The sequence below is a fragment of the Colias philodice genome, chromosome 17, assembly GCF_061535455.1.
Source record: "Colias philodice isolate Cphi_HAF_F1 chromosome 17, ilColPhil1 Martin Lab GWU primary, whole genome shotgun sequence".
NCBI classification, from domain to species: domain Eukaryota; kingdom Metazoa; phylum Arthropoda; class Insecta; order Lepidoptera; family Pieridae; genus Colias; species Colias philodice.
The window spans coordinates 1,350,984-1,377,015 of record NC_143102.1 but is presented as its reverse complement, the minus strand read 5'-3'; the positions used below and the strand labels follow the sequence as shown (position 1 = coordinate 1,377,015).

At 32.1% G+C, this 26,032-nt stretch overlaps 1 protein-coding gene and 1 long non-coding RNA gene across 3 annotated transcripts in view; both read right to left on the bottom strand.

Moving 5' to 3' along the window:
* Window positions 1-26,032, bottom strand: part of LOC149480808 (uncharacterized) — a 369,189-nt gene that overhangs the window by 116,420 nt on the left and 226,737 nt on the right. The window lies entirely within an intron of this gene.
* The window catches only part of LOC149480817 (uncharacterized), a 109,737-nt gene that overhangs the window by 21,178 nt on the left and 62,527 nt on the right, over window positions 1-26,032 (bottom strand). The gene's annotated exons all lie outside the window — the stretch shown is intronic.

The following is a 26,032-nucleotide window of genomic DNA, read 5'->3' as shown; positions in this document are numbered from 1 at the left end:
TTAATAAATGCGTGAAATAGTTAGTGGTAACTGCATTGCAATCACAATTAAAAATACTAGAATAATTTTTTGTAGGTTTTGAAGACGACAACTTTTGGCGCTAAAACTGCCTTGCTTAGATTAAGGATTGATCTCCGCGCGCGCGCTACGACTAGATACCGCCCCACCTTAAAACAATAGCTCTGTGAGTGCGGCAACTTATTTCTGTAGTGTGTGTTAGGCAATTTGTAAAGACGCTCGTGTGTGTGAAGAATTGGGCTGCCAGCTACATAAATTTTACTTCATAAATGGGAAATCTGGCATCTTGGAAAGAAGTTTGAAAAATATTTTTTTTCATCCTGACCTGGCCGGGAATCGAATCCATTAACATGCGACTCATATCCACTTGCGACGCTACTATACTATAGTCACAAAGGTTGTCTAAAAGTATAAAAGCGGAAATAAGAAAAAAAACATATTATATGAGTCAGTTAAACATGGTTAAACAGAAATAAATTATTGTTATTATACTTTTTTATACATGTGTTAGTAATAGTATTGAAAAAAAAAGTTCAAATTATTGCTAAAAGATTTACACTTCAACCCCGTGTATTTTTTTGGATATGCAGTACGGCAACACTGAATGGCGTCGTATTTTCGTAGAAAAAATTTTCGAAGTAAAGGAGAAATTTCGATTAATACGATACTTAGTGATGGTACGTGATCCCAGTGTCTTTCTTATTTTTTGTTGTATTATTTTTAAATAGTTTTATGACGCAAATAGGCATTTTACTTCAGATTTTGTTCAAAATCTTTATAAACTATCGGTTCGCCCTCTCCACACAATCCTTGTGACACGACTGGCTTGGGTACGCCGAATTCGGCGTACTATTAGTTGCCGCATTTTTGAAGTACGCCGGCGGTATCTAGTCGTATGCGCGCGCGCGGAGACCAATCCTTAATCTAAGCTGCCTTGGTTTTTTTTTCTTATACAATTTTCACGTCTAGGTTACCAGCTATTAAAACGAAATAACGATAAATTATATGTAGATTATATTAAATTAAAATGTAGATTTTATTGCAAAAATAATAAACATCTATAGAAAAACAAAAGACAACACAATTTACATTTTATTACAACAACATGGCAACGAAAATATCAAGAAATACGACATCAAGAATTATCTACTATTATATCATTAGCGGATAAAGATAAGAACGGCTGGATTAATATAATAATAAATTATTTAGCTTCGTAACGTCTCAAAGAGCTTACAACCTGATACGTTCTTAATGAGGCGTTCATAATGATCGTCTTCCTTTGTCTATGCTATTTGATTCTTTATTGTCTATGGAAAAATTTGAATTAAGAACGTCTAGACTTATTGAATTGCAAATGTTTCTAGAAATAATGATTGTTAGATTCGTTGTATCTATTTCCATTTATTTGTTTTGTGTTTAAAACGCAGGGTAAATAAATTCAAAAAACCTTTCCCATGTTTATAAAATTGTGTATTTTAATTGATACAGCGGACCGTAAAAACGAAATGTATGTCATTAATTTAATTACGATATCTTTGAAATAAAAGTCTAAAAGAAGCACAACTACATAATATAGCAAAAATATCATAAATAGTTCCTCCAATATACCTTTTGCGCAAAAGAAGCAATTACGAATCAAACGACTGAAAAAGAATTCCGTTTCACGTTCTAAATAGTTCCATAAATTGTAGGACAAAGACAATCACAAAGCCCATACGAATTACATTCGAATCTCAAATTCGCTGATTAGATCCGAACAGCCGAGTCACGTCGCGCCAATTAGAAAACGGTTCCGAATTAATTTGAAAATGGAACACTCGATTTTGATGTAGTGGATGTCATACGTCCCTTGTCCGTGTTTCCATGCTATAATGACTTTTAAAACTACATAGGCATAGTTCAAATTGCTATGCATTCCACTTTCGTGTCAGAAATAATAGATCTTGATGTCGCCTGACTTGCTGCAGTCTCTTCTGAATTCTATGCGCTTGTAACAAGGTTGCATTTTCAGGTTGTTTTATGCATGTAATTAGAAGGCGTTCGACAGATACCACATTTTTAATAACATAATTTGTAACAGATAATAAATTACATAATTGTAATTTAATGCGGTACATGGTTTCTGGCTGCGTGCCCGCTTTTTATACGAGCATGTTAAAAATTGTGTTATTAAATTTTAGTGTGTGGTTTTACGTCGTGACTAAAAGGGGTTTGGTAATTTGAAGGGGTTCCCCACATTAATTGCCTACTCATTTTTAATGTGGTTAATTCGTTTAGACGTTGTTTAGGTTTTCAGGTAATTTGTAACGGTAACAAAACTTTTTTAAATATGCTTTCATAAACTAGTGATTATTTACGAAAATGCGTTTATAAAGTAGTTTTTAGTTTATATAATGGAGTGATAAATATCCAGTTGCGATATATCTGGGTCGAAGGTTGTTACAGATGTTATCAGAAATCCAATGAAAGTGTTATTTGTAGAAAATAACGTCCTTTCACGGAAAATACATCGTTAGTTTAATCCATCAGTCCTCGGAATCACAGACACAATAGATAATCTATTGTGTCGTGGCCCGATCGGGGCTTACGGTGGTCAATGGGTTAATAATTCGGTAAATATTGTACCGAACAAAATATACTTATGTACTTATTTGCTGGGCAAACGATTCTTTAGAAATTTATCTTGAGTTTTATTTGTTTTAATTACAATTTGAAAACTTAATTTCTACTTTTTCATGTAGCTACTAATATTATAAATACGAAAACTGTTTTAATGCTTAAACTACCTACGCTTTTAAAAATAACCGATTTTGATGATATTTTACACAGAGATCCTTTGTAAAACAGGGGATGGAAAATTTATTCAAAGGGCGATAACGTCAAATTCACGCGTAAAGCCGCGGGCAAAGCTAGCAAAAAAAATAAGATGAAAACACTAAGAAAAGTATGTCTTGTAATGTCTGTTCTCGTTACGTGATATCTGAATGTAGGCCGTAGGTTAGATGCCATCAGAATGCCAATGAAAATATGAGTCTAATATAACTCAATGTAGTTCAACATTTATCTAACTGGGATGTAATTTTCATTATTGTCTCATAACATTAATTTATAAGGAGTTTATGAAATCTTTGGACAACTTTATTAGGCAGCTGTTTAGGTTATTTTAGAATAGAACAATGGACAGTTTACTGATGAACCTGTTTCCAAATTGTTTCAATTAGATCATTTAAACATTTTGACTGACCGGTTGGCTTGGTTGGTAGTGGCCCTGCCTTCCCAGCCAGAGGTCGTGGGTTCGATTCCCACCCGGGGCAAATATTTGTGTGATGAACATAGATGTTTGCTCTGTGTCTGGGTGTTAATTATCTATATAAGTATTTATTTATAATTATATATGTAAGTTTATCAGCCATCTGGTTTCCATAACACAAGCGAAAGCTTAGTATGGGATCAGATCGTGCCGTGTGTGAAAATTGTCCTGAAATATTTATTAGTATTATTATTTATTATTAATATAATTCATGCGACTCGCTACATAAAAAAAAAATATTTGACACAATCTTTATGAAGATGTTGCCTAACATTTACTGAAAACATTCCAAAGATTGATTCAATTTAAATACAATAATAAATTATTGATTCAATCTTTTCGCGAATTGAGCTCCAAAATCAGACGCTTTATAGATGAGTCCATGTAAACTTCCAATACGTCCTGCCTATAGGTAACATAGTAAAGTAAACACAGTGTTTAAACACTACATCACAATAAACACAGTTATCTAGAAGGGAAGATCGTATGTAGGACAAATAGAAACTGAATAAGTAATATATTAGTCCATGTTGACTGAATACAGTATGAGATGTTGATGAATATGGATATGTTGTTCATTAATGTCGGCCATTTTGAGCGTTTATTTCATTACTACGGAGCTTTAAGTAGTATTACGCTTTGTGGTTTGACAAATGTTAATAATTATGCTAAAGATACGTGGATAGTTTAAATTTGTTGAAGATGGATCGGTTTTTGAGTTGTTAAAAAAATGATTTTTAGTCTTATTTGGCCTGTTGATTGCGAAAAATAATATCAAGATATTCGATCGAAATTTTTGGTAGCATTAAAAAAAATTAGGCGCGAGATTAGGCGCCTGTTTTGACAGCTGTCATGTGATGTCATAACGTCAAGAAGTTACAAAATAAAACCACAGATAAAACATTCCTATCGGAAATAAATCAAAATTTATCAAAGCAATCGGAAAAACGTATAACGTGTGAATACTACAAATCCTTATTACATAATTCACCTTGGAAAATCTAAAATGTATGTAAATATGTACCTGAAAACTGAAAGCTACGTGACGTGCCGTGACGCGGGAATCACGTGCCGCGTGACGACACGACACGAATTTATTGAGGTTTTCACGTTTTTGCTACTTGCTGGGAATTTTTAGTTGGCAATAGGCGGGAATGATTGGTTCTCGATAAATGTCTATTTAGGTAGGTTTTACTTACTGTAATAAAAAATAGTTCAAATTTACCTTTAATGATAATTAATCGATTAAGTACAAAATACGAATGGTCATTGATTTCGTACTGAATTTAATAATTTATCATAATTATTTTTTTCCTTCTTTACTTTCATACCCATATACATTAGTTTTATTGAGCCTCATTCGTGTTGAATAACATACATGCAAACTTTCACATAAGTAACCAAAGAAGAATATTCATAGAGACTAGACATTCCAAAGTTCCATCCAACTTTACACTAGAAACCGTGAAACTAAAAAAGGACAATTTCACTTGAATAGAAATAAATAACGCAAACATTTGAAACCGGCGCCATCTTTAAGCTTTGTTGTAACAGTTCGTTGCGAACGAAAAACTAAGTGTATGTGAATAAAGTATGACCCGGCCTTTTCAAGTTGGGGCCATGAAACGAGCGTTAGGAAGTTTTAAAATCGCTTTTTTCTTAAAAAAAAAACAATATTCAGCATTTATCACTAATCTTACTGATATGTAAATTAGAATAACCAATCGCTTAATTAATTTGTTCAAGAACATCAAAAAAAACTGTGTATTCATTTTGTTTATTTCATTTTATTAATAAATAATTGTAGATCTTAGCTTATTGGTACGTTGTGGTGTCTTATACATATGTAAATTGTATCAAAGCTAATTTTACATTAAACGTCTCACACAATAGTCGCTTTTGAAATAAGTTTACGCAACGTCGGGAAAAATATTATTTTATTTAATTTAAATTTTATTTATTATTTATAATATGAATAAATCGCGTTTAAAATCCATTTTAAGGACTTTAATTTCTAAAAGTTTACGCATTTAAAGTTAACAAGTTTAGATAATATGTTAAATCGTATATCTTTTAGCCCACTACAGAATCATAACACCGTAGAGTCGTTATCGTTCAAGCGTCCCCGGCGGCTCCATGCCACTTTGTTCTTAGGCACTAACTAAATAATTCCGACTTTAGACAAGTTGTGTTGAAATATTTATATTTCGGCACAAAGGAATAAACACTTTCTGTTATGCGATAGTTTTTGTAAAGTGTTTATTTTAAGAGTTAGCTAGCGAGCGGTCGTGAATTTTTTCAGTGACTTTTTTACGCAATACAAATCCAAGTTTTGCGAAAGAAAAATGTTATTTTTATCACTTATCGGCTATTTTGTTGCTATTCTATTAAAGAAATAGATAAGTTCAGAAAACTATAAATATACCGGCTATAAATAAAGTATTATTTGTAAGTATAAATACTATAAATAAATTAAAACTGAACGAAGTTAAAAAATAATTAATAAATCACCATTGTTTCATTAAAAAAGTGTTTAACAACCTCCATTGCTCTCTACCTACAATACAAAGGCTTATGAAAGCCACATATCATTCAATTATATAACAGAAAGAAAACAACATAACCCTTAATGACGTCATTCGCATAACGTATTCTGCCTCAAGCCTCGAAGGACCTTTCGGATATTAATATTACAATTACACAGCCATTATTTTAGTAGCTCGAGCTTTTGATTAATTATGTTCAATAATTGAAGATTTACTAACAGGGGATATAATTCAGTCACAGTTTTATTTGAGATAATTTAGCAATTAAGACTTCAAAAGATATCTAAAGATTCATGTTTCAAGAATTGTAAAGTCATGAAGGTGAATTAATACATTTTTAAATTTTAATAAATAATGTTTTGAAAACGTATACAGTACCTACTGATGTTTAATTAGTATAAGTAATACTTATTTAACAAGTTGAAAATACGAATAATTCGTATAAACTATAAGTAATATACGAATGTAAGGTAGCTGAAAAACAATATAATTAAACGTTAATCATTAAAAAGTTATACCAACTTCGCAAAGTAAATTTAAATAAAGAAACTTACTGAAGCGTTCTTAATAAGTTGGTAAGGTCAGGAAAGATTTGAGTAAATTTACGAGGACGTAAAATTCGCGGCCAGACTAATTTAGGGGTCCTATCAGACGGCCATATTGGTCTGGTAATTAAGATTTAGGCTGCATATGTTGAGGATAGTGAAACACTAAAAGTTAGGCTTACCTGGTTGTTTAATTTATTGGGGTTGTTAATATATTGCGTAGAAAATCTGTAGTATGTACATTGTACATACTATACCTAGATAAGTATAATTATTAATTGATATGTAAATACTTGATAAGAATTTAAAGCACTTTTATAAGTATTTAGTTTCAATCATATAATCTAGTACTTAAAAGGATATTCTATGCCTACTAGAAAACATTAAAATCATCAATTACGAAATTTTAACAGAATTTTTTAATCTATCTACTGTTTATTTTTTACCTAAAAAGTGAAGTGGGGTATGGGTGGGTATGGGGCATGTTTTTTAAAAGCCGCTCAGGGCAAAAATTTACCAAAGCGGCGGTATACAATATAGTAAATACAAAATAAACTTCTACACAATTAAATTCGTTACAAATAGAGTAATTTCACATAATTTGTGATCACAAAGCGCGGCAATTTGGGAAGTCGCGGCAGTTACTTCAGAGACGCGGTGAAAAATAAGAAAAATTATCAGTAATGGCGGTCAATTTGGCGCGAATCGTGTCATGGACGGCGGCTGCGTGACGGGAATACGTGACACACGTTACTTGTCACGTAATAATAGATTACGGTAAATGATAGTTGAGATCAGTTAAGTGTTGATACGTTTAAATTATGAACCTAGATTTGAGTTAAATATTTTCGCACGCACACGACACTACCTAGTTGTGCCGCGTGGTTTCACCTGCATACAAAATCTTTTTACCTATATCAATAGCTCATGTGTTATTCCGATGTAAAACCTATAGTACTGTAAAGTTTCATCCAAATCTGTGGAGTAGCTTTTTCGTGAAAGACTAACAAACATACATACATCGATTCTCACTTTTGCATTTTTTATATAATATCAAATAAAAATACGCAATATGTACATTGCGTATAATTTTGTATAGATACTAAAAGACCCTTTCCACATATTCGAAACTCTGTTTAAACAGCATACATTTACTTGCTATCTATGGACTATGCCGTACAACTGTGTAAGTACAAAGTTTATCCCCTGCAACTTACGGAAAGTATAAAAGTGTGATTTGAATTTGTTCTTTCTTATTTTATTTTCTATTTATTCCTGGACTGGAAACGTCTGAATCAAAAACGAAAATACAAACCAACTTCAATCTGGTTCTAACTAAAAACGAAAAGCTATCACAGAAATAATTCCTATTCATTCATTCATAAAAAAAATACATTTTGAGAATTCTAAAAACGTGCAAATACTACCAAATTGGTATGTTCAATATCTGGAAAACTGCAATGACGTCACACTTCTTATAACAGCATTCCCAATAAAGCGGCTAACAAAATATATCACAAAGCGCTTTAATACATCGATAAATAATTCACAGCAAGCTATGAAACTTCGCTTTACGCTAACTCAATAAAAATTCGTTCAACGAAGAAAATATCGAACGAAACTGACACAAAACCATTGCTACAAGGTGTCGGGTGGTCAGCAATTTGGAATTTGTGGGACACTGTCTCATAAAGTGATTTGTTAATTTTATGAATGATACATTTAACATGTGTCAAAATAATAAGGGTATTTATAATAATGCAGTAGGTACATAATAATAATAATAATATAATATAAGCTTTACTTTGACAAAAATTTACACTTTAACTTAATACTAAATACTTTATATAATAAAATCTTAAAACTAATATAATTATGTGTATTGTTAGTGATATTTTTAGTTATTCTATGTTAGTATTTATCTTATTATTCTATATTGTAAGGACCGCTTTGTGCGGTGAAAGCCTCCTCCAAAATTTTCCATTTCTGCCTATCATTAGCCAGTTTTACCCAGTGGTTCCCCAATCCCCGCTACACCAACAATGTCGTCTTGCCACCTTAGTAGGTACATAAGACCCACTAAATATAAGAATACAAGATTAATACTAAAGATTTCGTGTACCGTTTTACAAATTAAAGATATCATTATAAATGTTATTTTACTTTGAGTTGGAATAAATATATCCTGCAAATCAGTATTTTTCTTAACTTTATTATTATATACCTGTAAAACGATTACTTTAATATAGAACAACATATATTTCAATACTCATAATAATACTATTATACAAACGTTTCATCCTAATTCCTATATTTCCAAGTCCCACAAACCCCTACCACATGGTGACCCACAGAAAAAGCTGCAAAAATATGAAAACGGCGGGAGTTTTAACATTCTGTTCCTGACATGTTCGCAAGGACATTGTGTAGACACACCCTAACATTGACTTTGCGACCCACATCCGTAGATTTCGCATTTTATCCTACGTGTAAACATTGATTGCTTTTGTCAACTTGCAATAAGATTGTAGGTTTTTTTTAAGGAAAAGTTTGAAAGCGAAGGTTAATAACATGCATAGACAGCTTCGAATTAATTAAGATATTTGTTCGAATCTGTTTTTATGTATATTTTGCGTCGGACTCGTTTTTCTTAATTTTATTGTTGAGATATTAAGTAGGATTATATCTTGAAGCAGGACACAATCATTATTCACTTAAAACTAACAGTGGCGAAAAAGCCTCTGAAAATTTCTTATTAAAGAAACAATGATTTTAACATTTATTAACATTGATGCTTTTGTATATTTAATGTACCATTCTAAATTAATAATAAAACAATTCCATCCTCGTTTGTAAAGGTTTTTATACACAATCACAGCTCACGTTCATTTAAAACCATGAAGAATTCGTGGCCATTAAAAAAGTAAACAAGCCATGTTTTTAATTTGGTAAAACAGCGCGGGTAAAACGGAGAAATTAATTAAAGCTATAAAACTCTGGATATAATCTACTACGTGTATAATGTATTTTGTGGCAATTTAGCAGGATGTTATGTTTTATACGTTTTGCAACGATCTCTTTGAAGATTAGTTTTTTTTTAAAGATAATTTGAGGTTAGGTTTTTTGTTTGTAAGTATAAGAACTAGTTCTTAAACAATACCTAGGTTTCGTTTAAATAACAATTTAATGAATGGAAAATTTAGTCCTTGAGGCAGTTTTCTAAAATAATATTGTTATATATGTATTATGTTTGTATGTTAGACTGTTGGTCCAACTGGGATGATATTTTGATACATAGATAGAACTTATAATAATTATTGCACTTTTCCATGGTTGTAACCGCATTAGAAAAGTTAGGCCGTTAAAACGTAACACATAAGACAGTTTTTTTAGTTAGGTACTGATATTTTAAATGATTTTCATCTTCAATAATTTATTGGAAATAATTTTTATTAAAAAAAAAAGACGTGTGGCACTCGGGGTCTGCCGCGGTTTAAGCTATTGCATGCTATGCCTTCAAGCCACACCTCCGTGTCCGTCGGAGTGGGGAGCGTGAGGTTTTTCGTTACGGAATTTCTCGATTCGGTCCCCGCGCTCAAGGCCCGCGATAGAAGCTATGCAATTGCTTAAAAAAACAAAACTCTTATTGTTTACAAAGTATTCATGAATGAGACGAAATTTAATGAAAGTAAAGCGTGGAAGTTTACTCTTATAATAATGTGATAAATTATTTGTTACCTGTAGGTATAATGAAATTTACTGTACTCACGATTTAATTTGCGCTTATTTTTATGTAAAACAGCGGACCAATTATAATTGTATTGCTACAAGATTATTCGGGACATGATGGGCATGATTGTAATTTGTAACCTAACCTTGTTACATACTCCATTATTGCATTGATTTTGTTATTTTTTTAAAGAAGGAAAGAATAATAAAAATAATCTCTCTTTAAAGTCGTATGTTTTGTTTTCCTTACTTACGCCTTGAACTGCTACGCATGATTCTTTTTCCTAATTTTTAAACATATTTTACGTCAATTGGGCAACCATCGCGATACCGTGTATATATAGGACATTTACTTATTTATATCAATATAAACAACTGACGAGTTTGTTTGTTTAATAGCTCCAACCTCTGGAACTATCGGTTCAACAAATACGCAATATTGCGTCATATTTGTACGCAAGTTTCTAAGTTATTTCGCTTGAAATTAACAAACTTGCTAGTTTTAGGGCTAGAATAGCTAAGTTCCTTACATCTAGAACAAATAAGTTGAGATTAAACTTGCAAACTTAACGAGAGATTAATATCTAAGGATTTAGCACAGTTGAGAAAATTTGGGATACACAACTCTTCGTGATAATGTGAAGTTTGACGATTCGGTTTTTGGGACGACCTGAAAATTAAATTAAGCAAAATTATAAAACGTCAATGATATGAATCTATTCCTTGATTTCAAATGGTTCATTAATCTTCTCTCGAATTTAAATTAACACAGTGACACATCAAAAAGTAATACTTATTGCGAAGTAGGTTTATTCGTATTTTTAAGACTTTGAAACTGTATATTATATATGATTGTGTGTGTAGTTTATACAAAACACGTATCCTACTAATATTATAAATGCGAAAGTTTGTGAGAATGTGTATTATGTGTGTGTTTGTTACTCTTTCACGCAAATACTACTAAACCGATTACAATGAAATTAAGCACATATTTAGAGGGTAACTTGGATTAACACATAGGATAAGTTTTATCCCGGAATTCCTACGGGAACGGGAACTATGCTGGTTTTTCTTTGAAAACGCGGGCGAAGCCGCTTGCGGAAAGCTAGTATTTATTATAACATAGCCCAGCTTAAAAGTATATTTATCCAGGTAATGTAATTTGCATAAAAAGCTTTATAAAAACTCAGCCTCCAGATAAAATTGTGAAAATGAGGAACGTTTCGACTTTCCCAAGCTAATAAAAACTTTTAACATTCCAAAGTCCATTTCTATGCTAAGCCCGTGAGTTTCCGTGGAAATCGATTGCACCGCGGAATTTCCGCAGATTTTCCCATTGTCCAAACTTGTAGGTAGACAAAGAGATTCGTACTGTTTAAAAAGGTATGTTATTTGGTTTTTATTGCATGTGTTTTAGTGTGTATTTATAACTCTAGCTATCTATCAAATCTAGCATAATAGCAACTTTGAGAATAATGTTAATAATATCCTGGGCAGATTTTACCATTGTCCATTCGCATTCTGAAAATATAATAATAAATAATAATAAATACACTTTATTTACCACCAAATAAAAACAGACAATATAACAAAAGAAAAAAGACAATATAATATATAGCCAAAAAGGCGGCCTTATCGCTACTGAGCGATTTCTACCAGGCAACCTATGGGTAGGATTTTGAATTAAAAAGGGGAAAAACAATAGGTAATATATTTGCTTTTTAATGAACTGTGTACCTACTTAAACTCAAACTCAAACGTTTATTTATTCAATTAGACATCTTCGAGAAGCACTTTTGATTTTTGAACCGTCATATTTTAAATGCAGTATAAATGAAACTGTAGTATACCTAGATGAATCGTTACAAATAAAATGGCATATAAATATTTATCGTCATATTTGATTCGATCCTCCACTGACACTATTCACACGCAGCCCCAATGCAAAATCACCTATTTGTTTTCAATTGTACCGTAATTACTGTCAGCTGTCATGCAACGATAAAATCTTTATAACGAGCATCTGCTAACGATTGTCAATATTCCCTTGTTTATTGTTGACGAGTGTTAACGTGTTTGTTTATGTGGAGCTATGGAAAATTGTTTCAAGGTGACGAATTGTGTATTAATTTAGAGAGTCTATATATACATACTTTAGAGTTTAGACTTGAATTTGTAAGTTGTGTTCCTTATAAGTGAAAATGTTTTAGTCTTTTTGAAGAGGTTGAAAGAAATTTGCTAAAGAACGGAATATTATGAAATCTAGAAATGAAAAGACTAACTAAGAATAATATAATACATGATATTTTCCACATTTCTTTAAAGTTTCGATACGCGAGTTAAACCGCTGTTTAACGCTAGTTTTAACAGATTTTAGTGTTTTTATACAAAGATAGATTGTAAAAGAATTCGACACAGTAATATTTTAAATGTGAGAGCGCTATTTGCAATCCAAAGCGAATTCAATATGTACCAAAGTAAAAATAAATTTTCATCGCTACATTACATGAAAAAGTTTTTTCCTAACATGTCTGACTTTATGACTTAGAAATAAATATTTATGTCGAAGTTTGTGAATATGTGATCAAGTTTTATGATGTAAATCGAATTTGTTACTAACTTTAATAAGCTTTACTCCTATCCTACTAATATGCGAATGTTTGTGAGGATGTATGTAGATATCTTTCACGGGAAAACCATTGAACGAATTTTGATGATATGTATTAGAATAACAAATAAGTTATACACATACTTGCATATATACACGCGGTTTTGTCCGCAAGTGAAGCCACACGACACAGATAGGCTTAATCATATTTTTTACGAAAAATTTATTAAAACCCGTTCAATATTTCATTTATAAATTGCAATAAAATTAATCGTAAACAATCTGTGAGATTTCTACATAATAATATATATTATCTGTACAAAGGTTGACAGGCGGATACATCGTTGCTTTCTCTTGTCCGGTTAAGTATAATAATCCAGATAGCGTTCCTTACGGAGTTGTGGATTTTGACATAAGTCACTTTATAGTTGTGTTAATATTCAACTGTCGGGTGGAGTTGGAATTATAGGAAGTTACGGTTTCTCGAATGTTCTAGTAATAATGGTAAAAGGTGCAAATATTTTAAACAATTTCGCTTATACAATTTTTATTAGATAGTGACCTTTAGATTTGTTTTCCAACCCCTTGTTTTTACGCAAAGTTGTATAATACTATGAATTACTGTATTTTGGACAATTTTATATATAAATCGAAAAACATTATTTGAATTAAATTTGATATTAGTAAACTACAAATCTGGCGAGTAGTTTGAACTAGAACAAAACAAACAATCAAAATGTTCCCCTAAATATTAAGTACAGATACGAGTTTCCTTTATATTGAAAAACTAGAACCTCTTGCACTTGAAGGATATTAATTGACGTCACATCCATCACACATCACATGTTGTGAATTGAGCGTTATTAATTATTTAGTCAAGACGTGGTAATTAATAATAATATTTAATGTATATACATATTTCCACTGTTATTGGTGTTAACTAGTACTTACATACATATTCTAAGACTTAGGTCTCAGGCTATTACTAAAGAAACAAAATTTTATTGAATTTACAAATTTAAACATTACTTTATTACCCACATATTATCATCCACCTACATCAAACTACTTACTATAGAAATCTGTCAAAGCAGAGTTAACTAAATAAATAAATATAAATAAATATTATAGGACATTATTAAGCCGGGTATCCACTTAGGTTCGCCGTGGTTTGCGAACGCGCCCGCTCCGCAAACCAAACATAATGGATACGTCGTGATCGCGGAGCGCAACTGGAGCACGATCGGAGCACGGCGGAGCGCTCCAGAAGCGGTTTTTTGCGCGATCTCAAAGGGGAGCACAGTTTGTTCGTGGACGCGAGCGTGAGTTTGTTAAGTTCGCGAACATAGAGTGGTCCGATGAAATGATGAATATATGCATTATTTCATTATTTCTTCTTCCCTTATACATATTAGCTTGCCAAAATCGAGGAGGTTGTTTGTATTCCATCACAATATAATGTAGGTATCAAAATATAAGCTGCACTTCCTACTAATTCTGGAGGCGGCATGTTTGCACCGACCGTCGTGTGTCGACTGGAGACCGGAGCGCGGAATTTAAGCGCTCCGACAGGAGCACTGATGTTGCAGCCTAGTGTGTACACTGTACGTGTACACGTTCACGTTCGCGGAGCACAAAATGTTCGCAAACCACGGCGAACCTAAGTGGATACCCGGCTTTACACAAATCGACCTAGTCCCACAGTAAGCTCAATTAAGGCTTGTGTTGTGGGTACTAGGCGACGATAAATATAATATTTAATAAATACATATATAGATAATAACACCCAGACCCAAGAACAAATAATTGAGTTCATCACACAAATATTTGCCCTGACCGGGGATCGAACCCGGGACCGTCGGCTCAGTAGACAGTTACTTTACCACTGCGCCAACCGCGTCGTACAGGGGAACAGCAAAGTTCTTTACAGGATTAAGGATTAATATAAATAAATGAAAAGGATTAGGTTTTGCTATTAAGTGAAGTCCCATGTCCCCTTTTATGGGATGTACTTCACATCTGTTTCAATGATCGATTTTGCTTTACGAACTACATTTTCTACATCGAAAGCGAATCTAGAATGTTCTTTCTCCTTTTTTGTAATTTAATTTTTACGTGGCAACCAATATATTATTAGGAAATGCTGCATTATAAAGAAGTAATTTTTGAAATGTATTTGAATATTTCTTGATTTCTCACTTTGATTCAGTATCCTAAAATTACGTATTGCATTTATGTTTTCAAATATGATATCTCTATTTATAATTTAAATTTCTCATTCTTATTGTGTAACAAAGATAATGTACTACGCATGATTCTATGAACAAATTAACAATACTGAAATAAACATAAAAACGAGCACATCTGTATTCTCTCATTAATTATAACAAAACATAACAATATACTTCCAAAGTATAAAAATATCAAGCTCATAATAGTACCAAAACAAAATCCAACAGAATTTGATACAAAACAGAAAATCCACGTTAAAACTGCAAGTAAATTGAACTTGACTTGTTGACCCGACGCCATTTGCATACAATGGTTTACACGTATGTATATACAATATGTAATACCTTGGTTGGATTACATCGTCTTATGTCATGTTTTATCATTTCGCTTGAAGAAATGGACATTTATAATGTTTTTTAAATGTAATTGGTACATGATGTTACATAATATGTAGGTTTGTGTTATAAAATTATGTTTGTCAATTTCCAGAGGGAAATAATTTATCAAACAGTTTTTTATTAATCGTACGCTACCTTTTCGATGTCTAGATGGAATTTTGCGATATTTTATCTTAGGTTACATTTTCGATGTTTAGATAACATTTTGCGAAACTATTTCTGAAGAAACTTAAAACTTTTACCAAGGTCAAAGGAGTCTTTATCAGTGGAGGTCATCACGTGAAAAATACTCTCACTTATTTTATTAAAGTTCTTTTCTCCAGATAAGTATACTGAATGTTTTAATAAACAAACTTAAAAACTTTACTATTAGACACTTTTTAAATATCTTTGTACATATGTATTATTATATTTCCTGTCTTTATCAGAGTATGAATATAACCTATCCCATTTCGACCATACATACTTGTGTGCAATTATGACATTCACAGCATTTCCCGCGCGTTCGGTCGTTGACCCGCGTCAGGTGACATGACTCATGCTACAGCTATTCGTCAAGCTTTAATTAAAGCTCGTAATCTATGCTTTATTAGTCTTTAATTTAATTTGAAGCTGATTGATTAATTTGTAACTGCTAAGCCGTGTATCAAATCTTAGGAATTTTTTAAAATACTTGCTTAATTACTTGGTATTTATTAATTTCAGTTTTTGATTCAATACGTTATTGATATTGATAAAACTTTGATATTTATTGTTTCTTCTTTACGCCAGCTTTGATTAGATAAAAAAATGTGTGCGTATACTAGTGTGCACACGCAAGAAGTGAAACTTCTTTATGACCTTATTTTTCAAAAAAATAATTTACTATATATGCAACTTTACAGAAATACGTCGAATCACGCGTGGTAGGGATAAGAAAAAGATGGCGCGTAACGGAAGAATGTCACGCGTAACGAAAAAATGTTGCACTAAATTTTTTTCCAACCCCGATAAAGAAATTTCACTTCGATAACAGATGGCTATGCATGCAAATGTCCAAAAATTTTAATTATTATTGTATTTCATAACTATTGGCACTATTGCAAGTACATATTCACAAATTGAGATAAAATTCTTTATTCAATTAAACCATTCTACCTTTTATTAATTTATCCAACCCGAGTTCGAAATCGGTCATTAATTTCTTGATTATTAGATTGAAATTTGAAACGAATAATTACTTTAATGTTTTAACTTTTAAGATAAACATTGATAGAAAAAGTTTACAAGGGCCATTGTTTTCAAATTTGTTTCCATCAAAGATCGTTTAGAAGTAGCCCACCCAAGAGAAAATTTACGATTCTAATTAAATCATCTAATTCGGCTCGTTTGAAGCACTTTTTAAGTATTTAAAATAAATATAAAGTTGTTTCATGAAATTTGTAAACGTAAATAAATTCATCGAATTCATATCCTAAAGTTATTAATAATAAATTGAAATAAAAGTGTACTACCTACATAATTTAGCGCCAAAAAAACAATTTACATTTGAAATTAAAACGAGTTAATGCCACCTCAAATCCATCAAGCCGTTAGTTCTTTGGCAATCCATATTACCCGAAAAACCTAACCCTCCTCCCGGTACAATCGGGTAAGATCAAATAATCTCCCTTAATCCATAACTAAGGAGTAAAAGCAAATAAATTATTGCCAAAACCACTTTCAGTGAAATATCGATGGCTGCTTCTGAACGCCATAAAAATGATTAATTGTCCCATTATTAGCAGACACATTAATGTTCAATGTGCTATTATATTTATTTACAGTTAGTATCCGCCCGCGGGTTTACTCGCGTGATACGTATATACTAGGAAGAGATCTATAGCTGGTAATGCCTAGTTAATCCAGACTTGAATCTTAGGTACCGAAAAAGTGCTTAAATAAAATACCTAAACTCAAGTACTCGCATTTATAACCTTTATAATTAAATTTTCTACGTACTAAGGAGCATTCTAACTTACCTATCGTATTTTTCCTAATTGTGTTTCCATAACCAAACTAACCTTTCTCTAAGGTACCATGTATAATATTTTTTTTTTAATTTCCTACTCTAATATAGTATGTAGTTAATACTTAATAGTATAGTAAGTACATTTTCAAATTTGTACTACTATTATGCGGATACATATTACAACATACTAAGTTCATTAGGTACTCTTATGCCGGGACCAGACTGGTGAAACGTAACATGCAATGTAACATGCAATGAAAGAATTCACCGTCCACATTGCTGCAATGTATCATGAAATGTAACACACACTTTGTAACAATTTCTCATAGTTTGGACGTCTTGCGCGCGCGAATTGTGCATTACACGCGCATGCTACGAGCATTACAAGCCGCGCGCGGAGCGATCCGAAATTTGTCGGTTTTTCGACGAACACTGGACCCGGCATTAGAGAAGGGTATATATATAGGACATAGGTAGCTATGCAACGTTTTTGCCGTGACAACTCGAAGGGAGTGACACAGTGGATATAAATGTATGGGGAACCGTCACGCGATGACGTGTAGTGATAGAAAGCTAATATCCTCTTTCATATATCTATTTATCCTGTAGGAACTATTTTTCAAAAACTTTCCTTTTATTTGTCTACGTATAAATAGTTATAGTTTAGTTTCTACATTAAAAGAATTTGAATGATCCTTTACTTTTAAAATATCTATTGCATGCATGCAAATTTTTTGTTCAATTAAAGAAAATGCTAAGAGAAAATGTATCAAAATTGTTTGTTTTTACTATAAATGCATATATCAAAATCTGTGATCAAAATACATTTTTCATATTTGATTGACTTTATCCTACTTAAAAACAAATTGTCTTTATTTCACTTGATTGTTACAAGTAAATAATAAATTCTACTCACATGTTGACTGCAGACTAATTTCACGTTCAATGCATAAAGTCGTTTGAGAGGAACTGAATCATTAATGATTCACTCGATGCTGATTATGAGATAATTAATTAAAACCCGCGGTTTTGCTTTCGATAATGTTGCGTATACCATTTCATTGTTCGGTTGCAATGCGGTATGTTATTATAATGTATGTTTTTAAGTGATTGTTGTGAATTAATTAATGGGTAATTGTTAATTATAGCAGGGATTTAAAGCATGATATTACAATTTATAAGAACGTGCCTTTTTACACGCTTTATATTAGCTTCACCTGTATGTTTGTATGTTTGTAACCGACTTCTTTGGGCGCGATTTTGACCCACTTTAAACGGCCAGATTTCGTTCAAACTTTGTAGATTTATTGAGGACCGATGACAATACCTACACTAATTTGATAAAATAAATAATAGTTTAAAAAAAATAAAAAACACGCTTTTTATAGAAAACCGAACTAAAAGCGTGTTTTTTAGTTTTTTTTAACTATTATTATTATATATGTGGAGGGTTTTTGAACGTAATTTAGTTTTCGTATTTTGGATTTACATAATAACATTTAGAAATTTAATACTTTTATTGGAATTAATACGTTATAAAACTTTGCAGCCGTATTATTTCTATATACCTAGTTAAATAGCTATTTTTGAGACATCCTAATTTGATACATGTTTTTTTTTATTTGGACTTAAAGAGAACAGAATCAATAATTCTGTTCTGTAGTTTAAAAAAATGTGAATAACTCGATACGTTTAAATCCTTTGCAAATAGACTGATTTACTTTTAAATCATATAAAGTACCAAGTTAGTGTATTCGAATGCTTATATGTATTTATTTAATTGCGAAGTCTGTTAACTTATTGATTTGTAAGTTAAATATATATTTTATTAATACAAAATGACAGACAGAAGGACAAATTCATTGCACCAATATATAATGTTAATGATAACGACCGTATTGTATGCAATAGATGTGGTTGTAATAAATTGATAACTCATTTACTTGTTCGGTTGTTAAACTCTTGTTTCTATGAAAATTTTGATAAATATTAATTTGAAACTACTTTTACTTACGACAAAAAGGTATTATTTATAATTTCATAGGTTACATCCATACTAATATTATAAATGCGAAAGTAACTCTGTCTGTCTGTCTGTTACTCAATCACGCCTAAACTACTGAAGCAATTTGCATGAAATTTGGTATGGCGATATTTTGATACCCGAGAAAGGACATAGGCTACCTTTTATTGCGAAATATGTACCACGGGCGAAGCCGGGGACCTCTAGTATAAAATAAATATATAGTTTATGAAATTAATTGCATAATTCATCTTAATCTTTCTATTTTCGAGGACTTTTCTAGTGAGTATCAAAATTGTGGATTCTAAAAGACAACAAAATATTTAGATGATATTTAGATTTTCCTATGTTTAGGTATTACTGACGCATATAATATGCATAAAATATACACTAGTATAATCTCCATAGGACTTGGACGCTCTCGTCTGCCAACAGATGGATACAAATCACGATAAATTAATTATAATATGAGAGGAACCGACGTGTCCGTGCGTTTCACACGATACAAGTTTATTGACAAGCCATTGATCTGCCGGTGGACGGTGTTATGCTGTAGAGTGATAGAGAATTTTAATTTTACGTGTTTTTTGCTTTTTTTTTCTACAAGCTGTGCTCTGCGGTTTTGCCCGCATTGCTACGCTCCTATTGGTTTTAGCCTTCCTCGATAAATGGACTATCTAACGCCGAAAGAATTTTTCAAATCGGACCAGTAGTTCTAAGGAACTCTACTAATCTCAGGATTAGCGCCTTCAAACAAACAAACTCTTCAGCTTTAAAATAATAGTATAGACACGGGATTAAATGCTAGAGGAACTTAGGTATTCGGTATTTCGTTAATATTCCGTCTTAATAATATAGGTCTTAAATTAAGTCGAATATGATAAATATTGTTGATTTATTGAAACGATTTATCTGAAAAACTGCTCGTGGTTTTAAAAATACATATTATTGATTTTAAATCTTTACCAAAGGACTGAATTATCCATATTTTAGCTCCAGTAACTAAAAAAGGTACTAGTTGTAATTATTACTGATATTTTAAATTCATAAATTAAATTAGATAGTTAATACAAATAATAAACACAACACAAATATTAGCCCTTTCAATTTGAGGGTAAAGATTATTCAACAAATTATTTAATAATATCTCCAGACTGGGAGAGACATTATCTCTATTTATGCAAGTTTGAAGTTTGATGAAAATACTCTTTACGGGCTCTTTGATATTTTACAGACTATCAAAAATCTAGCGTATCGAGTTCTATGCAAGGGACGCGTTTGATGTTTTTGTGTTATGTCGATTATATTTAGTGCCAGCATCTAAATATGTAGCCTGTAGGAGTCTAAAATAAACGTTTAAAAGGGATATTCGTAATGTAAAACATGAAGCTATGAAATTTATGAAAAAAAATCATAAAGCTATGAAATTGACTCTCATAAAGTTATAATAATGCATATCATCAGACATTACACTGAAAGAAATATTAATAACAATTAAAAAACGCATATGAGAAGGGACTTTTAGAAAAATCTGAAGGTAGCAGTAAAAAGACTTGGGATGCAATTAAATATATCTGTAAGTTAAACAATAAAACATCGTCCAATTTTGACATTCTCAGCTCTGACCACAATCCTACGCGGGCTCTGAACAAAGTAAATGATCATTTCGTAAATATTGGTGAACAACTAGCTAAAGAAACGATGAAGCAAATCAATAAAACGGAGACGGAATTAGTTCAATTAGCTGCCAAATTAGATGAATCACATACAAACCCTGTTAAATCATTTTTTATAAACCCTACGAACGAGTCAGAAGTGAGTGACATAATTTCAAATCTGAAGAATGACTCCGCTCCCGGATGGGACGGAATAAATTGCCGTGTTGTCAAACTTGTTAAATCGGATCTTTCTGCACCCATTGCACACATCTGCAATCTCAGCATTTCCACTGGTAAAGTTCCCTCTCATATGAAATTAGCAAATGTTTGCCCAATACACAAAGGTGGAGATACTTCTACTTTAGCGAATTTCCGACCTATATCACTTTTAACGACAGTCTCCAAAATAATGGAAAAGCTAATAAATAAAAGATTGCTTAAATTCCTGGAACAAAATGAAATACTTTCAGTAAATCAGTACGGATTTCGTAATGGCAAGTCAACGGAGGATGCCGTCACAAATCTGGTAGATTTCATAACTATGAGACTTGACGGCGGGGAGAAATGTGTGGGCGTCTTCCTTGATCTTGCCAAAGCTTTTGACACGGTGTCCAGATCCATCCTGCTGCGAAAGTTGGAGTTGTTTGGCATTAGGGGTACTGCACTCGACTGGTTCACGTCATACCTATCCAACCGAGAACAAAGAGTCTGCTTGGGAGAATACCATAGCTCTCCCGCTGCAATAAATTACGGTGTTCCCCAGGGCAGTGTCTTAAGCCCTACCCTCTTTCTTCTCTACGTAAATGGACTCTGTTCACTTAAACTCAACCAGGCAAAGATCTTTGCTTACGCAGATGATACCGCTGTGATTTTTCATGGCAGGTCTTGGAGGGAAGTATATAGCGCTGCAGAAACCGGAATGCAATCTGTTGCCAACTGGCTCCACCACAACTTGCTCAGCCTCAATATAGGTAAAACCAAACTTATGAATTTTAACATAAACAATAGGACCAATGCCCCGAAAGAATTATCCCTAACAATACATAGATGTGATAATAACACTACCAACTGCAAATGTACTGCTCTGGAAAATGTTACCTATATAAAGTATCTAGGTGTGATTATCGACAAACACCTTACCTGGAATATACAAACCGATTTAGTAAAGACACGTATCAGAAAATTAACCTACATTTTTAGAAAACTAAGACTAATTGCAGATATCAAAACGATCAAAATGACTTATTATGCACTCTGCCACTCTATCCTAAACTACTGTCTCATTTCTTGGGGTTCCGCCAAAAAATGTCATCTTATAAAAGTTGAGCGCGCGCAAAGAGCAATTCTTAAAATTATCTTTAAAAAGAATCTAAGATATCCAACCAAAGAATTATATCAAGAGGCTGGTATTCTAACGGTGCGTCAGTTATACATATTAGCAGTAATACTAAAATTTCATAAAATAGCTCCAAACACAATTATAACGAACGAGCGCTCTCGAAGAAATCCTACATGGAGGAAACATTGCTGTAATATGTCTTTTGGTAGCAGGGCTTTTATATTCATGGGACCTTACTTATACAACAAAATGAACAAATTACTAAATATCTTTCCTATGACCAAGTTCCGTTGTAAAAAATTTGTTACAAATTGGCTATTTAATCTAAACTACTTAGAAACTGAAAACCTCGTTACCATAATTTCTTGATTAAAATATAAACTTAAACATTTACTGAATATTAAAATAAACATATCCACCCACACACATATACACGTACGCATATACACACACACACACTCTCAATACTTAAAATGGCAATTATTTGTTTAAAATATATATACATATTTCTTTTTTGTTGTTCTGTTATGTAATATGATGAAAGAGATTGAGCCTCACAACACAGGGGATCCTAGTGTGGGGTTCAATGCAACATATAAAAAAAAAAAAAAAAATAAAAATTGTTTATTTCTTTTAAACAAGTTTTCATCTTGGGTTGGAGGTAAGTGCCTTCATTTAAGTGATAAATTTCACTTGTGTTAGAAGGCGCTTCTCTTCCATAACAATTACTAGGCATTAACAATTAAAAGAAAGCTTAAAAAAATAAGGTAATGTTAACATAAAAATACTCTAAAATTGGTAGATTGGATGTATATGTGTGTGTGTGAGTTTGGGTGTGTGTGTGTGTGTGTTTGTGTGTGTGTGTGTGTGTGTGTTTGTGTGTGTGTGTTTGTGTGTTTGTATGTGTGTATGTGTGTTCGCATGTTTTTGTTTGTGTAATGTACAAGAATTTAAAAAATGTGATTTTTATTTTATTTTACATTTTCATTTTACTCCCTACTAATTACATGTTTTTAAAATGTCTTCTGCTTCTGTATAACTAATTTCTTTAAGCCATTTTAAGGTATGTTTTTTACATTCGTTGTAACGATTTCCATATATGTTTAAAATTTTATTTACATTTTTATATAAAATTTCTGACTGTCTATTGTACTGACGCTTACTAAATGATGTGTTCGTTTTATGAAACAGCGGAATAATATCTCTTCTTCTACGATTGGTTATGTTGGGGTCATATGTGATAGTCTTGTGTTTTTTTAGGATAGTTGCAAGAATATATAATTTGCGTATAGATAGTAGGCCCGTGGTGGAGTAAAGGAGTTCAGTAGAATATTTGTATGGTTTAAAATGCATAACCTTTATTAAAGCACGTTGTGCACGTTCTACTTCCAAAAGTTTTGTTTTAGTGGCTCCGCCCCACACTGGTATACAGTAGGTTAAAATTGATTGTGCTAGTGTAACATATATTTTATTTAGCAAATCCTTATCAGCAACATGGCGAAGTGTTTTAAAAGTCCAAGTTATCTTCCTAATTCTGGATGTTAGTAAATCTATTTGCGGATGCCAGGACAGTCTTTGATCAATTTGTATTCCCAGATATTTCGCTGAGGTGACTCTGTTTATGTAAGGACAATGGCATGTAGTGAGATTACATTGATTGTGGATTTGAATACTAAAGTTGTTAGAAGGTTGAGTTTTATTAGTTATTGAAAAGCAAATGTAGTTTGATTTGGATGCGTTTAAGGTGAGAAGATTAGATTGTAGCCACGTAGCAATTTTTGATAGACCTACTTCAGCTTTGTGTCGAACGGCATCCCATGATTTCTCCGAAAATACTACTGCGGTGTCATCAGCGTATGCGTAAATTTTTGCATCATCTAATTTTAGTTTACAGAGGCTGTTTATGTAAACTAAAAAGAGAGTAGGGCCCAAGACACTTCCCTGAGGAACTCCAGTAGTTATATCTGTGTCATCGCTGCAGTATTGTCCAATTTTAATCCTTTGTGAACGATTTTGTAGGTAGTCTTTAAATAATTTTAATGACGTTCCTCTAATACCTATCTTTTCTAATTTATTTATAAGTAAATGAACCGAAACTGTATCAAATGCCTTCTTGAGATCAAGGAAGACAGTAAGGCATTTGTCTTTTACGTCTAATTTGTCAACTATTTGTGTGCTTAAGGCAGTAATGGCATCTTCTGTGCATCTTCCAGGTCTAAAACCATATTGGTTGTTTGCTAGTATGTTAAATTTGTTAAGATAGTTTAGTAATCTGACATTTAATAGTTTTTCTAGGACCTTCGAAATACAGGGTAAGACAGAAATTGGTCTGTAGTTATTGAGATCACTTTTGCTGCCGCTCTTATATATTGGTGTAATGATCGATCGTTTCAGTGGTTTAGGAAAGACACCTTGCTGAAAGCATAGGTTTGCTAAATGACAAATGATAGGAGCCAGTTCTACTACAGCTAATTTTAGAAATTTAGATGAGATACCATCCCATCCGGGAGCACTGTCATCTTTTAAATTGGATATAACTTTATGAACCTCATCAACATCTGTATCCAGTAAACAAAGTGAAGTTAAATTTGAATCTTCTTCATCAAGCGTATTTAAACCTCTGTTAGATTTTCCTATTTCGTCCGCCAGTTTATTCCCGACATTAGCTAGGTAAGCGTTTACATAATTTACTGATTCTATGGGTGTGTTCTTAATTTTTAATAATGTTGTGTTGTCTGACTTTCCCTGTTTTAAGTTTGTAATTTTGTTTATGTTTTTCCAAAGATTTTTTGTATTTTTAGTTGATTTTTCTAAATTTTGTCTTTCGTAATTGCGTTTCAGTTTTTTTATAAGTTTGTTACAATGGTTGCGGTATCTTTTATAAGTAATATTCAGTATTTCGTTATGTGGATCCATTTTTAGTTTCTTTTGCATTTTATTTCTATTTCTTATACAGCGTAAAATACCTGCTGTAATCCATGGTTTAATTATTTGTTTTTGTTTTGAGATAGTCGTTGTCACTGTATTTTCTTTTATGATGGTTGTAAGTTTTTTAATCAAATGATCAGTCAGTAAACAAGGGTCATCACAGTGTAATAATTCTGAGATATTAATATTTGCAAGATCGATAAGAGCTTTATCAAAGTTTATTTTTGTAAGAGTTTTAGGACAGTTATTATATGAAATTTTAGTTAGGTGTAGAAATATCATCAGGTGGTCGGTTATAGACGTATTAAGAATAATAATGTGGGCACAGGTTTTGTTTCGTTCAATATTTAACATAAAATGATCAAGACAGCTAGATTCGCGAGTAGGTATTGTGTGCCCAATTAAAAATCCTTGCATTGTCAACATATTTAAGTACCGTATTCTATTATTCTTTTCATTATTATTTTCATTTGGTTTGGCCAGTATGTTTATATTAATATCTCCAGTTATGATAGTGTTTTTAATAGATTTATAAGAGGTTAATTGACTATCTAAAGAGTTTATAAATTTGTCTGCGTTAGTATTAGATGGTGAGCGATAAATTCCTAGGATTGTGTAGTTGTTCGATTCTATTTGTAGACAAGAAGCTTGATCTAATTTTATCTCTTTTACTGTAGCATGTAAAGAATCTCTTATATAAGTCAC